The following is an 18,710-nucleotide window of genomic DNA, read 5'->3' on the forward strand; positions in this document are numbered from 1 at the left end:
ACAAATGCCTATCACAGAATGGTTTCGACATGCACACACATTGTAGAGAAAAAAAGTACTCCCTACACTTTAGCAGGAAAAATACATTACTCTGATTAAAATCAAAATAGTCTACATACATCCCCTCACAATTAAATAACTCATTTTTCAAGTTCTTTTGTAGATTAAGGAGTATATCAATCACTCACCATATTTTCTTTTACAGAATCTCTGCACTGTGCACCTCTCAGCAAAAGCAAAGAATGAAAAAGTTTCCCTTTCATTTTCCACACATATACATGTAAACATCAAATCACAATCCTTCGCACATAAACTCAAAAGCAAACACACATTTCTATTGGTTAAACATTTCAACCCTTTCCAACTGAAATACATTTAAACCCTTCCCCCAATCTGCCTTCTGCCTGTTACCATAGAAACAGCTCATGGAACACTGCACTGAGCTCACAGGTCACAAGTTCAGCACAGAATGTTCCTACACAAGGCAGGAAGTGTGCTTGACTTTTCAACATATCAGCTTATCATAGATAATGTTTCTTACAATCTGTTTTTGTTAACCAATAACAATCATACCTTTAAAAAACAAAAATATACACCTTACCTTTCAGTGTAGAAAGTTGTTATACAACCAATGATTTCTTGTCGTTTTTCAAAATATGTTGCCGTGGATCCGCTCACCCACCGTGAGAGAATCCGTGCATCCAACGCGATAGGATCTGGGGACCTCCTAAGCAGATCTAGAGGGTCAGAGTATTTCCACTCTGCCCCCTTTTTTATCTTTTACACACTTATTCCCCTTCCATCTTCAGCCTCGTTTCTACCGAGGCAGAAAATGGCCACCAACAGTTCCTGGTTTCGAATGTAGAGAGACGCTCGACAGCCAATTAGCATTCAGTGCGCGATCGGGAGGGTGCGCGCTCGGTTCGGGGAGGGTTCGTGTATGGTGCGGGTAGGGTCCGTGGATCCTCCGCGGCCATAGATATCACTAACTTTTTTACCCTATTTTTCTCAGGAACTACTGAACAGATTCACACCAAATATGCAAAAGGCACGAGTCCGAACTGAGGACTACCTCTTTGCCAAATTTGGTGTCATTCCGTTCAGCGGTTCGGGCTGTAGCTGCGACAACAGATCCTATGGGAAATTGCATGGGGAAAACGCGTTTTGGGTCCCCCCTTTTTTCTCGGCCCCCGCTTGACGAATCACCGCGAAACTTTCAGGGTAGGAGCGAAGCTGGCCAAAAGTTTGGAGAATTTCACGAGGATTCGTCAACCGGCGCCAAAGATATTCCCAATAGAATGTTGCGGATTTCCTATGGAAAATAGGTCCTAACTATAACTATCTACTGGCGACCGCCAGTAGATTATATATATATATATATTCACTGAAAAAACCATAGGTTTCAGACATGTTATAGTTAGCGGAAATTTTACTGATAAAAAACCAATGAAATTCCCCCGTTATAGTTAGTGCAGGCAACTATAACTCACGCGACCGCAATCCTCTGCTGATGCTAATACTGTATTTAGACACTTATTTGCCCATGTCTTCTTCCATAAATTTTTAGCTATACATATATTACAAATATTTTTTTTTCATAAAGACACATATGTCATCAGCAGAAGATTGCGGTCGCGTGAGTTATAGTTGCCTGCACTAACTATAACGGGGGAATTTCATTGGTTTTTTATCAGTAAAATTTCCGCTAACTATAACATGTCTGAAACCTATGGTTTTTTCAGTGAATTTGCAAGGTTTTTTAAATGCTAATTCCTAACTATAACGTGTGTGAAACCTATGGTTTTTTCAGTGAATTTGTACGGTTTTTTAAATGCTAAGTTACTTTACGCCATTCGTGGCGTGCACGCCCACTTAACGCAGTTCGTTCCGTGCACGGTTTTTATCAACTATAATTAGCCCTGTACATTTGGTGGCCTTCGGCCACCAAAAGCACAGGGGGTGGGGTCAATGTGGATAGTGTTTTTTTATTTCGATTTTATAATTTAATTATAATTTAATGCAAATTTTTTTTATGTCATTTTTTGTAAGCCTTTTTTTAATAATTTATGTACTATATCCTGCATTATGGAAAGGTTTTGTTTTTATGCATTTTTTTCCGTGCGCGTACGGTAAGCTGACGCTACGCGCTTGTAGAATACGCGTACGGTAAGCTGACGCTACGCGCTCTGGACGTAATTAGTGCAGCGCGCCTACGTGATACGTGCGTGTCGTACGCGTATACCCGGAAGCAACGTCGCGGTTACGCAGGGGCGTGTAATGCGCATGCGCGATACGTGATACGTGCGTGCCGTACGCGTACACCCGGAAGCAACGTCGCGGTTACGCAGGGGCGTGTAATGCGCATGCGCGAAAGTGACGTAAGCGCTGCGTAAGCGCACCGTAAGCGTCACGTGCGCGCACGGTAGGTCATGTAACTTACAAAGAACACTTTTTATTGGTTGAAATTACTTTCACTTCCAGAAACTTCCCACACCACACCCATTCCCCTCATTACTGCTTGAAAGAACACTTTTCATTGGTTGAAACTACTTTCAGTTCCAGATTCTTCCCACACCACACCCATTCCCCTCATTTCTGCTTGTGATTCTCTAGGAGCAGGAGCTGGATTGACATTGGGATACAATGGCAGAACAGCAGGGCTCTTCTGAGAGTGAGGCCAGCAGCACCACCATGATCCAGAGAAGGAGGAAACAAAAGACTTCTTTTGTATGGGAGTATTTCACTTTTCCAGAGGGGGAGAAAAAGGTGAATGCTCAATTGGTCACTTGCATACTTTGTGATCGTGTTTTATCAAGAGGAAATCCAAGGAAGAAATATTCCTTTGGAAATCACTCTATGACGAGACACCTTCAGGACAAACACCCAAGGACCTTTGCTCGACATACTGGAGAAAACTCTTCAGTAAGTCACCAGAGCCCAGCCTCAGATGCTCAGCCGAGTACATCATCGGCAGCTCAGCTGAGCCCTTCCTCTGTTGTTGGAGCATCACCTTCTTCTTTTCCTTTGGACATCAACCCTCGATTTGCGAGTGTTGAAATGAGGTGTACAAAATGTGGTGGTCTTATTGTTTTTGGGGAGGTCAGTCTTCCCCTTATTAACAATAAGATAGACCAGCATGTTTGTAGACGCTCATAATACTCCCATTCTTTCTTTCCTCCATCCCTGTATGAACCCAACGGCTCTTATAAGAGCCAACCTTACCTCACAATTTTTTTTATTTTTTTTTAATCTTTCCTTTTTGCAAATTTTTTTTTGCCGTGCGCGCACGGTACGCGTCCTTCTGGGACCCCCTGACCAAGGCTAGGGGGTCAGGAACTGTCGAGGCTGCCCCCTTTTCACATTATCCACCTTTTTTATTCACCCCCCTGACAGTTCGAGAGAGAAAATGGCGGCCGCCGCTTCCTGGTTTCGACCGATTCGAATGTTTACTATGATCTAACAGCCAATCAGAATTGCGCTCGCGCACGGCACCGTACGCGTACCGTAAGCTTACCGTAAGCGCACGGTAAGCGCACCGTAAGCTGCCACAGATATATATATTGATTTAAAGGCTATTTTCTCAGGATCTACTGAACAGATTTACACCAAACCTACAAAAGGCACTTCCTTGACCTGAGGACTACCTCTCTGCCAAATTTCTAGTAATTCTGTTCAGCCGTTCGGGCTGTAGCCCTGTCTAAAGGTCCTATGGAAAAATGCATGGGAAAAACGCGTTTTGGGACCCCCCTTTTATCTCAGCCCCCGCTTGACGAATCCCCCCGAGACTTTCAGGGTAGGAGCGGAGCGTAGCGCCCCACCTATTTTGAGAAATTCGCGAGGATTCGTCGACCGGCGCCAAAGTTATTCAAAATAGAATGTTGAGGTTTTCCTATGGAAAAGGGGTCCTAACTATAACTACCTACTGGCGACCGCCAGTAGGTAATATATATATATATATATATATATATATATATATATATATATATATATATATATATATTCACTTAAAAAACCATAGGTTTCACACAGGTTATAGTTAGGTGGACATTTCACTCATAAAAAACCAATGAAATTCTCCCGTTATAGTTAATTCAGATAACTATAACTCGCGCGCCCGCAATCCACTGCTCATGACGTCACATATTACATCACTCATGACATGGTCAGTGGCATTACTCATGACATCACTGATGACATCATCCTTGTGATAGAGTGGCGGTCGCGCGAGTTATAGTTATCTGAACTAACTATAATGGGGGAATTTCATTGGTTTTTTACGAGTGAAATGTCCACCTAACTATAACCTATGGTTTTTTAAGTGAATTTGCAAGGTTTTTTAAATGCTAATTCCTAACTATAACGTGTGTGAAACCTATGGTTTTTCAGTGAATTTTTACGTTTTTTTAATTGCTAAGTTATGTATTTATTAATATATATATTTTTTTTTAAGGTATTTCACCGTGCGCGCACTGTGCGCTTCGCGCACCGTGCACGTGCGTTGGCTGCATTGACAACCAGTTTTGAAGTGACAACAGAGGAGGTGCTGCTCCTCTCCATGGCTACACCTCTAGGGTGGGTAGACATGCTCTGCACAAGGCAGGAAAGTTTCTGCTATTGTGGGTTTGGGCAAAAAGGGGCACTGTTGGATTGTTTGCAGTAGAACATACAAGTAGTGCTTCAAAGTGGGTTGGTTCATCCCTAGGAAGTTTTACCCTATTGGTTAGGAAGTGGGCAAGAGTTTCCCCCACCCACAGGCTGGCACTGGGTATAAGTGTAGTACCCACAGTGCCTTCATGAGATCACTTCTGGGCCTGCGGAAGAATAGAAGTAGACTGGACCTGCTGTCTGATACCTCAGAAGGAGACTTGAAAACTGGACATGCCCTCCTTCTTGCACACAGGAAAAAAGAAGTGATCTCTAAGGGTCAGAAGGCTGACCTCCTTTTTGGGCTACACAGACACAACAAGCTACAAGTGGCCTTTTTCCACATTTCCAACTGACTGGTTCCAACTGGCCCTGCACTGGCTGGACCCAGCTGCTGGTCTATACTGGAGTAAGTCTTAATCCCTAAGTGTTGTTCTCAAGGGATGGGACCTTTGGCTGGTGTCACAGTATACTCCTCCAAAGTGTGTCCCTCCTTCTTCTTGGATCCGGTTGTCATTCCTGATCTTGATTGTTGATCGGTCCCTGGTCCTTGCTGTTGTAGTGATCTTGTTCTGGTATCTGGCTGATAAATATTTCCCAAATGGTCTCATCATATTTGTTCAAAAAAATGTTACACCTATTCTAGATGTTGTTGCCTCCACTTCTGTACTAAAGGAGGGTTGGAAGGTGGATTATTAGTAGGGGTAAGTATGCACCTACTACTAGCAATAAGGCCACCAATGCAATATAAGGTCCAGACAAGGTCTGAATAAATTATTCCTTTGCTCAACCCTTGGTAGCTGGCAACGAGCAGACAGGCTTAACCTAGGAGACAGATGTTTGAAGCTTTAAAAAACAACAATACAATAAATAGGTAAGACACAGCACACAATAAAAATCTTACGCCAGGAAATATATTTATGATTAAAATGACACCAAAATGACACAAAAGTTAATATAGGGAAGATATGAATCTTAAAGAATAAACGCTTTCTAGTGCTTAAACACATAGTGCCAACTTGGAACATCTGGTCGCGCTTGACTGGTACAGGGTCAAAGTTTGAGCCCAACCATGCTGGAGCCCTGGTCGGATACAGTAAGTGGAAGGCCTCTTTTTACCTTCTCACTTAGAAACTTTTCTGGAGGATTTTCTGTCGACGTTGAAGGAGCCTCTCCAGCAGGCCAGATTCTCAGCAGTTCGTTGGCTTGGTTCTGCGGGAGCCCTGCTCATCTCCTGGAAGTCTTGAGCTCCGGAGCTTTCAGCGGGACGAACCTGAAATCCAGGCCGGGTTGGGGTGCGAGGTAGTCCGTTTGACTCGTGTCGTCGGGTCTGACATATTATTGACCTTTTTCCAAAAGTTACATCAAGCTTCTCCAAACATCTGTAACTTCGTCTAAGGTTCCAGAGACTGTAAGTTGCTCCTCGGAAGTTGGGACTGCAGTTCCCACAATGCACCTGACCAAATCCTTAAAAGTCCACTGGATGCACTCCAGGCTGGGGCCTTTTGGGGGGAAATGGCGCAGGTGAGCTCTGGTAACCTGTTGCTTTCACGTAGTTCACTCCTTAATCCTTTTTGAAGCAAGGCAAAGTCGCCAGGGCTGTAGTTCCAAGTGTACAGCAGGCGCAGTCCTTCACAATGCAAGCCTTTGGGGCACAGACCAGGGTTCCAGCAGGGAAGGTAGTTTAATACTTTAGAAGTGCCTTTAAATCTCAAGACGAGTTTGCATGTAATTTCATTTGAAAAGCAGCTTGCAAAGCAGGGTTGACTTTTAAAATGACAGCAGGCCACACAGCTGTGCACACTTAAGTGTCTCCAAGCTAATGTGCCTTTACTCCTGCATACCTACCATATACAATGGACTTACAGGTAGGTTGTCAGCGAATTGTAATTACACCTCATTACCATGAACATTTTTAATCAGAGCACCGGCCCTGGACTTAACTAGCAGAATCCAGGGCTCAGTCAGAGTCAGTACCACTAGTATCAGACCAAAAGAATTGGGGTGATCAGGGCAAAAAGGATGACTTTCTCACATGGAGTCAATAGCTGATGCTGAATCTTCTTCCAAAATAGGATGTTTCAGCACCATTGTGCCTTTCACAGTTCCATCATATTTGTAGTTCTTTTTCGTTATGTCTCCTCAGTTCGCTTGCTTAATTCTGCTAGTAATCTTAACCACTTCTACTTTATTCTTTTCATATTCTTCCTGGGCAATGTCGATCAGTCATCTTATTATATAATTGGAGAGTTCTCTAAAGTTATTCTCGAGGCTCCTGATTTTTTCGGGGTCTGTTGTATCAAACAACTGGAGGGAAGATCAAAATATGGTGCCCTAGTAGAATTCCTATCTGTTTCAGGGATGCTGCATCCCAGCATTTGGAGGTTTCTTTCTTGAACCCTTTTCCAGGGCCTGGGATAGGGATTTTGCTGAAGAATGGTTTGGTTTCAGATAATTGTAGCTGTCTGTGCCTTCTGTGTTAAATACTACATCCAAAGGACTTGAAAGTTTTTCTCACAACTAGGCATATTTACAACAGACGGCGATAAATATCGCAAAGGGCACTTAGCGATTTTATATTTATCGCCGTCTATCCCTGGAATTTATCGCCATGCTTGCGCAGTATTTACAACGCATAGCGCAATGGCGATATGAATTCCTGCGATAGCGAGGTAATCGCCGTTTTGCAGGGAACATCGCTGGTTTTCCAGCGATGTTCCCTGCAAAACGGCGATATGCTTGTTGATACGACCATGCGGTCGTAACACAAGAATCCACCCCCCATGTTGGGTATGGGTTAGTCATGATTTTAGCAGACGTTAGTTTTTGGCGAAAACAGCGGTTTTCGCACAAAACTAACGTATGCTAAAATGCGTGGGCCACCTTGTAAATATCACAATGTGCACATCAGCGATATTTACAAGGTTGTTCTGAGGCCCACTTTGCATCACTTCCGTTAATGCGTGAATATGTGAGTAAGCCATCCTCGTGCTGGATTTTGCTCCTTCATGAAGTCATGCCACCCCCTACACCTCCACCAACAAGTCGCAATAAGCATGCCTGGATGAGGTTTGATCTGTGCTCATTTAACAATTCCAGCTTCTTATCTCCAAAATGCAAATATTCATGTGATTTCAACACCCTCTAACCTTGCACAATAAGGTCCGTTACTTTCTCTCCTCGTGAAATATTGCAGATTTTTTTAACAGTAACTAATTACCAACAAACTCAATAACACACTTTTCGAAAGTAATTTCGCAGCCTATTCTGCTTTCAAGAGGCCCCTGCTGTGGCCCACAGGTTTATTGAGATTTTTGCGAATCTGGAACACCACATTTCTTGAATGCATAATGCAACAGGTAAAACAGAAAATGATAACATAATTCAACTAATCTACAATTTGAAAATAGACTGAACGCTTTAATTATTCCACTTAACGCTATTAGATGCAGAACAATACTACATAATCTGTCTCTAAATATAATCTTCAATAACACTGTGGGGCTGGAAAATATGGACCCTTGGGTTCAGTCTCACACAGGCTGCTTTGGTGGGGGAATAAAGATTTTCTAGATTAGCTTTTTCTGCAGCACTTAAAGGTCAAGATTCATTGTAATGTAAATCAGAGAGCAATTTTATCTTGACAGAGATTATGTGCTGTTATAATATTTCTGCCTGAATCAGATGATGCTTTTTTCTTATTTTTTTTTTTGCAACTACTTATGGAATTTCGACGACAGCCCAGGAAAGCAAAAAAATCACACACAAAGAAAGGTAGCTTGCTTGCAGACATCAGAAGCAACTTTTTCTCCTTTCATTTTGAAAGATCCCTAGAGAACATTATAAACAAAAGCACGCAAAATCACTGGTAAAGCTTTACATGCTGTTTTTATTTCAAGTGTACACTTCAAAACATGTTGTATTATATGGCATTCCACACAAGCAATAATAAAAATCCCTTTCAAGTTGTTTTATTAAACTCCTCTGGTAATGTAAATGACATATTTTTTTACGTTTTCCGCTGGATTTAGTTAACTAGGAAGCTTTCAGGAATAGCAAGCTGAACCTGAAGAAAAATAGCCATAAAATACACAGCAGGTCAATCGTTTGAAAGATTTTTGCATTTCCCATTATGAAGATAGGTTAGAGAGATTTCTTTTGAAAATTCGCTTTGACAATGTTATATATTTATGTTGGTATACCCACCAACCGCTTTCCCTGCTAGTAGAGCTAGTAGAGGGTTAATGGTATGTCTCTAAAGATGTTATAAGATGAATAAATGTGTTTTAGGTGGCTTTTGTGAAGGTAGATACACCCATCATTTACCAAAAAGTGACAATTCTGATTCTTTGCATCCATAGGAGTATTAAGGCCTTAACCTGAATCTAACTGGCAAACGGGGACAGTATCTGACACTCACCCAAGACTCATCCACAGAGAGGTGAGCCCTGAACAGGCAGTACAAGCACCCTGAAAATAGTTTTATGTGTTTCCTGCAAGGCCCACTGTAGGTTTCCCTATACTAGCTTAGTTGAGCACGTTGTAGGCCACGTTTTTTATTTGCACACGTTACCATATAAACATGCTTCATTTGTGCCACACTATACTTACACACGGAGCCTGCATATGTTTTTGTGTTCTGTTCTTTTCCTGGGATTTAGTCTAAACATCCTAGACAAGGTCAAGCAACAATGTCCCTTGTTATTCTCTCTGGTCTGGCACTAGCACCTAGACAAAACCCGAGAGAGCAACTGCTGTTTATGGTCACACGTCTTGTCATATAATGGAGTACATGAGAGTAAGAAAACACATGGAGTGAGAGTTCCGAGACAAGATCATTGAGGCAGTTGAGAATGAGAATGTCCATCTGTGTATACTAAGGTACGGGGTCCACACTAATCTCAGAGATCTTTGATATATAATCATTTAGCTTCAGTAGAAAGGGAGGGGCCTTGTTATGCTAATCTCTATTATTCCATGACAGGGCTTTTTATAGTATATAGTTTAATAGCCATGCTAACATTATTTTTGGTATGCATTTGTTTTCTAATTGTGGTACGAATACTGCATTTTAGGACACAATGGTTTGCATAAATATTCTAAACTTCCTTCGTGTCCCTTGTTTATTTTATTGTGGACAAGTTCAACTGAGAGAGCAAAAGGGTGTGCCTCATTTCCATTATCCCTGAGGGGGTCAAGAGTTTTGCGTTCTGGGATGCCAATTCACTTGTTTCTCTGGTAAGGTTGGGAAGATAAGTGAGGCACGATAGCTAGCCAGACTAGGGCTTATAGGTACTGAGGTGGTATGGTGACTCATTCTCTACATACCGATGTTCAATTGTCCCAAGCATAGTTCTGTTCATGAGCAGAACCCTGCAATATGGCACACCCAATGTTTAGGTCAAGTAATTGTGGGAACCCTCAGTAGTGCTGGTTCTTGTCCACAATCCCCTCGCACCTTTTCCTGGAGACGTCTGTGGTGTTAGTGATTTGTCCTCCTCAGTTTTTAGGGATTACCTAGTTCAGTTGGGTTTTAATTCTTGAACATTAAAAGGTTTATACCCTGATTGTGCTATGTCTTGAATCCTTCATCAATTAGTTATGGCATGGCCAATTGCTATTAGGAAAGAATCAATAGCAAACTATAATAAAAATATGCCAATAATTTCCAGGTGTATACATAAACGTAATCTATAATTCAGTCCAACACATAGATCAAAAAATACAAGTATAATTTTTGAAGTTATATATATAATTTTTATTTTTCTCAACTATTTTTCTATATAAATATGTATTTCTTCAGTTTCATTTATTAATATCATTTATTTATTTTCTTTGCAAAAAAAGGGGGGTAGAATATATCTACACAAAAGTGATAATTATCTACAACAAATAATTCACAAATATCAAAAACATTACATATAGGAAACAATTCATAATTTGGTATACTGATCTGATCTAATGACAGTAATAATACGGTCAGTGTATTCGTCAATAGAAGCAATGCGGTAGATGGAGACTACGCGCGTTTCGGCAAAACTGCCTTCATCAGGGGAACGTCTATTGCAAAACAGCTATGTAAAACACAAAATAACATAAAAGGATAAATGAGCGGTTACAAAAAATTTTTTTTAACATATATATATATATATATATATATATATATATATGTTCAACAAAGATGCCCCAGCATTGAAAGAGCACTCAGCGGTGTTCTTGTACCACCAGGTAAGTGTAAGCCTCATTGCAGCTCGCTCATCAACTGTCTTACTTTCATCATGTCGCTGACGCGTTTCGAGGCTAAGACGCCTCTTCTTCATGGGCTCTGAAAGAAACCGACATTGAGAGTCACTCCCATAAGCAGGTTTTATTGACAAACACGCCCCCAGTGGGCTGAGCTCGATAAGATTATAGTAATCACGGCATTATGGGTCTCGTAGTTCCATGGGAGTGCAATTAAGTTCCTTAGTAGGCTCAATGTCATTCCTTAATTAAAAGCAAGTTTCAACCTTAGTAGGTAGACAGGATCAGTGCGGGCTTGGATCTGCAAAGGACGCCGTGCTTACAGAGAGGAAAGGTTCCCTCTCCACAGCCTTTCACCATGTAGGAAACGGTGCTTCTTTCCACGGCGAGCCGCCGCGTAAATTCATGTTCAACAAAGATGCCCCAGCATTGAAAGAGCACTCAGCGGCGTTCTTGTACCACCAGGTAAGTGTAAGCCTCGTTGCAGCTCGCTCATCAACTGTTTACTTTCATCATGTCGCCGACGCGTTTCGAGGCTAAGACGCCTCTTCTTCATGGGCTCTGAAAGAAACCGACATTGAGAGTCACTCCCATAAGCAGGTTTTATTGACAAACACGCCCCCAGTGGGCTGAGCTTGATAAGATTATAGTAATCACTGCATTATGGGTCTCGTAGTTCCATGGGAGTGCAATTAAGTTCCTTAGTAGGCTCAATGTCATTCCTTAATTAAAAGCAAGTTTCAACCTTAGTAGGTAGACAGGATCAGTGCGGGCTTGGATCTGCAAAGGACGCCGTGCTTACAGAGAGGAAAGGTTCCCTCTCCACAGCCTTTCACCATGTAGGAAATGGTGCTTCTTTCCACGGCGAGCCGCCGCATAAATTCATGTTCAACAAAGATGCCCCAGCATTGAAAGAGCACTCAGCGGCGTTCTTGTACCACCAGGTAAGTGTAAGCCTCGTTGCAGCTCGCTCATCAGCTGTCTTACTTTCATCAAGTCGCCGACGCGTTTCGAGGCTAGGACGCCTCTTCTTCATAGGCTCTGAAAGAAACCGACATTGAGAGTCACTCCCATAAGCAGGTTTTATTGACAAACACGCCCCCAGTGGGCTGAGCTTGATAAGATTATAGTAATCACGGCATTATGGGTCTCGTAGTTCCATGGGAGTGCAATTAAGTTCCTTAGTAGGCTCAATGTCATTCCTTAATTAAAAGCAAGTTTCAACCTTAGTAGGTAGACAGGATCAGTGAGGGCTTGGATGTGCAAAGGACGCCGTGCTTACAGAGAGGAAAGGTTCCCTCTCCACAGCCTTTCACCATGTAGGAAACGGTGCTTCTTTCCACGACGAGCCGCCGCGTCAATTCATGTTCAACAAAGATGCCCCAGCATTGAAAGAGCACTCAGCGGCGTTCTTGTACCACCAGGTAAGTGTAAGCCTCGTTGCAGCTCGCTCATCAACTGTCTTACTTTCATCATGTCGCCGACGCGTTTCGAGGCTAGGACGCCTCTTCTTCATGGGCTCTGAAAGAAACCGACATTGAGAGTCACTCCCATAAGCAGGTTTTATTGACAAGCACGCCCTCAGTGGGCTGAGCTTGATAAGATTATAGTAATAAAGGCATTATGGGTCTCGTAGTTCCATGGGAGTGCAATTAAGTTCCTTAGTAGGCTCAATGTCATTCCTTAATTAAAAGCAAGTTTCAACCTTAGTAGGTAGACAGGATCAGTGCGGGCTTGGATCTGCAAAGGACGCCGTGCTTACAGAGAGGAAAGGTTCCCACTCCACAGCCTTTCACCATGTAGGAAACGGTGCTTCTTTCCACGGCGAGCCGCCGCGTAAATTCATGTTAAAAAAAGATGCCCCAGCATTGAAAGAGCACTCAGCGGCGTTCTTGTACCACCAGGTAAGTGTAAGCCTCGTTGCAGCTCGCTCATCAACTGTCTTACTTTCATCATGTCGCCGACCCGTTTCGAGGCTAGGACGCCTCTTCTTCATGGGCTCTGAAAGAAACCGACATTGAGAGTCACTCCCATAAGCAGGTTTTATTGACAAACACGCCCCCAGTGGGCTGAGCTTGATAAGATTATAGTAATCACGGCATTATGGGTCTCGTAGTTCCATGGGAGTGCAATTAAGTTCCTTAGTAGGCTCAATGTCATTCCTTAATTAAAAGCAAGTTTCAACCTTAGTAGGTAGACAGGATCAGTGCGGGCTTGGATCTGCAAAGGACGCCGTGCTTACAGAGAGGAAAGGTTCCCTCTCCACAGCCTTTCACCATGTAGGAAACGGTGCTTCTTTCCACGGCGAGCCGATGCGTAAATTCATGTTCAACAAAGATGCCCCAGCATTGAAAGAGCACTCAGCGGCGTTCTTGTACCACCAGGTAAGTGTAAGCCTCATTGCAGCTCGCTCATCAACTGTCTTACTTTCATCATGTCGCCGACGCGTTTCGAGGCTAGGACGCCTCTTCTTCATGGGCTCTGAAAGAAACCGACATTGAGAGTCACTCCCATAAGCAGGTTTTATTGACAAACACGCCCCCAGTGGGCTGAGCTTGAGAAGATTATAGTAATCACGGCATTATGGGTCTCGTATTTCCATTGGAGTGCAATTAAGTTCCTTAGTAGGCTCAATGTCATTTCTTAATTAAAAGCAAGTTTCAACCTTAGTAGGTAGACAGGATCAGTGCGGGCTTGGATCTGCAAAGGACGCCATGCTTAACGAGAGGAAAGGTTCCCTCTCCACAGCCTTTCACCATGTAGGAAACGGTGCTTCTTTCCATGGCGAGCCGCCGCGTAAATTCATGTTCAACAAAGATGCCCCAGCATTGAAAGAGCACTCAGCGGCGTTCTTGTACCACCAGGTAAGTGTAAGCCTCGTTGCAGCTCGCTTATCAACTGTCTTACTTTCATCATGTCGCCGACGCTTTTCGAGGCTAGGACGCCTCTTCTTCATGGGCTCTGAAAGAAACCGACATTGAGAGTCACTCCCATAAGCAGGTTTTATTGACAAACACGCCCCCAGTGGGCTGAGCTTGATAAGATTATAGTAATCATGGCATTATGGGTCTCGTAGTTCCATGGGAGTGCAATTAAGTTCCTTAGTAGGCTCAATGTCATTCCTTAATTAAAAGCAAGTTTCAACCTTAGTAGGTAGACAGGATCAGTGCGGGCTCTGGATCTGCAAAGGACGCCGTGCTTACAGAGAGGAAAAGTTCCCTCTCCACAGCCTTTCACCATGTAGGAAACGGTGCTTCTTTCCACGGCGAGCCGCCGCGTAAATTCATGTTCAACAAAGATGCCCCAGCATTGAAAGAGCACTCAGCGGCGTTCTTGTACCACCAGGTAAGTGTAAGCCTCGTTGCAGCTCGCTCATCAACTGTCTTACTTTCATCATGTCGCCGACGCGTTTCGAGGCTAGGACGCCTCTTCTTCATGGGCTCTGAAAGAAACCGACATTGAGAGTCACTCCCATAAGCAGGTTTTATTGACAAACTCGCTCCCAGTGGGGTGAGCTTGATAAGATTATAGTAATCACGGCATTATGGGTCTCGTAGTTCCATGGGAGTGCAATTAAGTTCCTTAGTAGGCTCAATGTCATTCCTTAATTAAAAGCAAGTTTCAACCTTAGTAGGTAGACAGGATCAGTGCGGGCTTGGATCTGCAAAGGACGCCGTGCTTACAGAGAGGAAAGGTTCCCTCTCCACAGCCTTTCACCATGTAGGAAACGGTGCTTCTTTCCACGGCGAGCCGCCGCGTAAATTCATGTTCAACAAAGATGCCCCAGCATTGAAAGAGCACTCAGCGGCGTTCTTGTACCACCAGGTAAGTGTAAGCCTCGTTGCAGCTTGCTCATCAACTGTCTTACTTTCATCATGTCGCCGACGCGTTTCGAGGCTAGGACGCCTCTTCTTCATGGGCTCTGAAAGAAACCGACATTGAGAGTCACTCCCATAAGCAGGTTTTATTGGCAAACACGCCCCCAGTGGGCTGAGTTGATAAGATTATAGTAATCACGGCATTATGGGTCTCGTAGTTCCATGGGAGTGCAATTAAGTTCCTTAGTAGGCTCAATGTCATTCCTTAATTAAAAGCAAGTTTCAACCTTAGTAGGTAGACAGGATCAGTGCGGGCTTGGATCTGCAAAGGACGCCATGCTTAACGAGAGGAAAGGTTCCCTCTCCACAGCCTTTCACCATGTAGGAAACGGTGCTTCTTTCCATGGCGAGCCGCCGCGTAAATTCATGTTCAACAAAGATGCCCCAGCATTGAAAGAGCACTCAGCGGCGTTCTTGTACCACCAGGTAAGTGTAAGCCTCGTTGCAGCTCGCTCATCAACTGTCTTACTTTCATCATGTCGCTGACGCGTTTCGAGGCTAGGACGCCTCTTCTTCATGGGCTCTGAAAGAAACCGACATTGAGAGTCACTCCCATAAGCAGGTTTTATTGACAAACACGCCCCCAGTGGGCTGAGCTTGATAAGATTATAGTAATCACGGCATTATGGGTCTCGTAGTTCCATGGGAGTGCAATTAAGTTCCTTAGTAGGCTCAATGTCATTCCTTAATTAAAAGCAAGTTTCAACCTTAGTAGGTAGACAGGATCAGTGCGGGCTTGGATCTGCAAAGGACGCCGTGCTTACAGAGAGGAAAGGTTCCCTCTCCACAGCCTTTCACCATGTAGGAAACGGTGCTTCTTTCCACGGCGAGCCGCCGCGTAAATTCATGTTCAACAAAGATGCCCCAGCATTGAAAGAGCACTCAGCTGCGTTCTTGTACCACCAGGTAAGTGTAAGCCTCGTTACAGCTCGCTCATCAACTGTCTTACTTTCATCATGTCGCCGACGCGTTTCGAGGCTAGGACGCCTCTTCTTCATGGGCTCTGAAAGAAACCGACATTGAGAGTCACTCCCATAAGCAGGTTTTATTGACAAACATGCCCCCAGTGGGCTGAGCTTGATAAGATTATAGTAATCACGGCATTATGGGTCTCGTAGTTCCATGGGAGTGCAATTAAGTTCCTTAGTAGGCTCAATGTCATTCCTTAATTAAAAGCAAGTTTCAACCTTAGTAGGTAGACAGGAACAGTGCGGGCTTGGATCTTCAAAGGACTCCGTGCTTACAGAGAGGAAAGGTTCCCTCTCCACAGCCTTTCACCATGTAGGAAACGGTGCTGCTTTCCACGGCGAGCCGCCGCGTAAATTCATGTTCAACAAAGATGCCCCAGCATTGAAAGAGCACTCAGCGGCGTTCTTGTACCACCAGGTAAGTGTAAGCCTCGTTGCAGCTCGCTTATCAACTGTCTTACTTTCATCCTGTCGCCGACGCTTTTCGAGGCTAGGACGCCTCTTCTTCATGGGCTCTGAAAGAAACCGACATTGAGAGTCACTCCCATAAGCAGGTTTTATTGACAAACACGCCCCCAGTGGGCTGAGCTTGATAAGATTATAGTAATCATGGCATTATGGGTCTCGTAGTTCCATGGGAGTGCAATTAAGTTCCTTAGTAGTCTCAATGTCATTCCTTAATTAAAAGCAAGTTTCAACCTTAGTAGGTAGACAGGATCAGTGCGGGCTTGGATCTGCAAAGGACGCCGTGCTTACAGAGAGGAAAGGTTCCCTCTCCACAGCCTTTCACCATGTAGGAAACGGTGCTTCTTTCCACGGCGAGCCGCCGCGTAAATTCATGTTCAACAAAGATGCCCCAGCATTGAAAGAGCACTCAGCGGCGTTCTTGTACCACCAGGTAAGTGTAAGCCTCGTTGCAGCTCGCTCATCAACTGTCTTACTTTCATCATGTCGCTGACGCGTTTCGAGGCTAGGACGCCTCTTCTTCATGGGCTTTGAAAGAAACCGACATTGAGAGTCACTCCCATAAGCAGGTTTTATTGACAAACTCGCCCCCAGTGGGGTGAGCTTGATAAGATTATAGTAATCACGGCATTATGGGTCTCGTAGTTCCATGGGAGTGCAATTAAGTTCCTTAGTAGGCTCAATGTCATTCCTTAATTAAAAGCAAGTTTCAACCTTAGTAGGTAGACAGGAACAGTGCGGGCTTGGATCTTCAAAGGACTCCGTGCTTACAGAGAGGAAAGGTTCCCTCTCCACAGCCTTTCACCATGTAGGAAACGGTGCTGCTTTCCACGGCGAGCCGCCGCGTAAATTCATGTTCAACAAAGATGCCCCAGCATTGAAAGAGCACTCAGCGGCGTTCTTGTACCACCAGGTAAGTGTAAGCCTCGTTGCAGCTCGCTTATCAACTGTCTTACTTTCATCCTGTCGCCGACGCTTTTCGAGGCTAGGACGCCTCTTCTTCATGGGCTCTGAAAGAAACCGACATTGAGAGTCACTCCCATAAGCAGGTTTTATTGACAAACACGCCCCCAGTGGGCTGAGCTTGATAAGATTATAGTAATCATGGCATTATGGGTCTCGTAGTTCCATGGGAGTGCAATTAAGTTCCTTAGTAGGCTCAATGTCATTCCTTAATTAAAAGCAAGTTTCAACCTTAGTAGGTAGACAGGATCAGTGCGGGCTTGGATCTGCAAAGGACGCCGTGCTTACAGAGAGGAAAGGTTCCCTCTCCACAGCCTTTCACCATGTAGGAAACGGTGCTTCTTTCCACGGCGAGCCGCCGTGTAAATTCATGTTCAACAAAGATGCCCCAGCATTGAAAGAACACTCAGCGGCGTTCTTGTACCACCAGGTAAGTGTAAGCCTCGTTGCAGCTCGCTCATCAACTGTCTTACTTTCATCATGTCGCCGACGCGTTTCGAGGCTAGGACGCCTCTTCTTCATGGGCTCTGAAAGAAACCGACATTGAGAGTCACTCCCATAAGCAGGTTTTATTGACAAACTCGCCCCCAGTGGGGTGAGCTTGATAAGATTATAGTAATCACGGCATTATGGGTCTCGTAGTTCCATGGGAGTGCAATTAAGTTCCTTAGTAGGCTCAATGTCATTCCTTAATTAAAAGCAAGTTTCAACCTTAGTAGGTAGACAGGATCAGTGCGGGCTTGGATCTGCAAAGGACGCCGTGCTTACAGAGAGGAAAGGTGCCCTCTCCACAGCCTTTCACCATGTAGGAAACGGTGCTTCTTTCCACGACGAGCCGCCGCGTAAATTCATGTTCAACAAAGATGCCCCAGCATTGAAAGAGCACTCAGCGGCGTTCTTGTACCACCAGGTAAGTGTAAGCCTCGTTGCAGCTCGCTCATCAACTGTCTTACTTTCATCATGTCGCCGACGCATTTCGAGGCTAGGACGCCTCTTCTTCATGGGCTCTGAAAGAAACCGACATTGAGAGTCACTCCCATAAGCAGGTTTTATTGGCAAACACGCCCCCAGTGGGCTGAGCTTGATAAGATTATAGTAATCACGGCATTATGGGTCTCGTAGTTCCATGGGAGTGCAATTAAGTTCCTTAGTAGGCTCAATGTCATTCCTTAATTAAAAGCAAGTTTCAACCTTAGTAGGTAGACAGGATCAGTGCGGGCTTGGATCTGCAAAGGACGCCATGCTTAACGAGAGCAAAGGTTCCCTCTCCACAGCCTTTCACCATGTAGGAAACGGTGCTTCTTTCCATGGCGAGCGGCCGCGTAAATTCATGTTCAACAAAGATGCCCCAGCATTGAAAGAGCACTCAGCGGCGTTCTTGTACCACCAGGTAAGTGTAAGCCTCGTTGCAGCTCGCTCATCAACTGTCTTACTTTCATCATGTCGCTGACGCGTTTCGAGGCTAGGACGCCTCTTCTTCATGGGCTCTGAAAGAAACCGACATTGAGAGTCACTCCCATAAGCAGGTTTTATTGACAAACACGCCCCC

Source organism: Triturus cristatus, chromosome 2_1, assembly GCF_964204655.1.
Source record: "Triturus cristatus chromosome 2_1, aTriCri1.1, whole genome shotgun sequence".
Taxonomy (NCBI): Eukaryota; Metazoa; Chordata; class Amphibia; order Caudata; family Salamandridae; genus Triturus; species Triturus cristatus.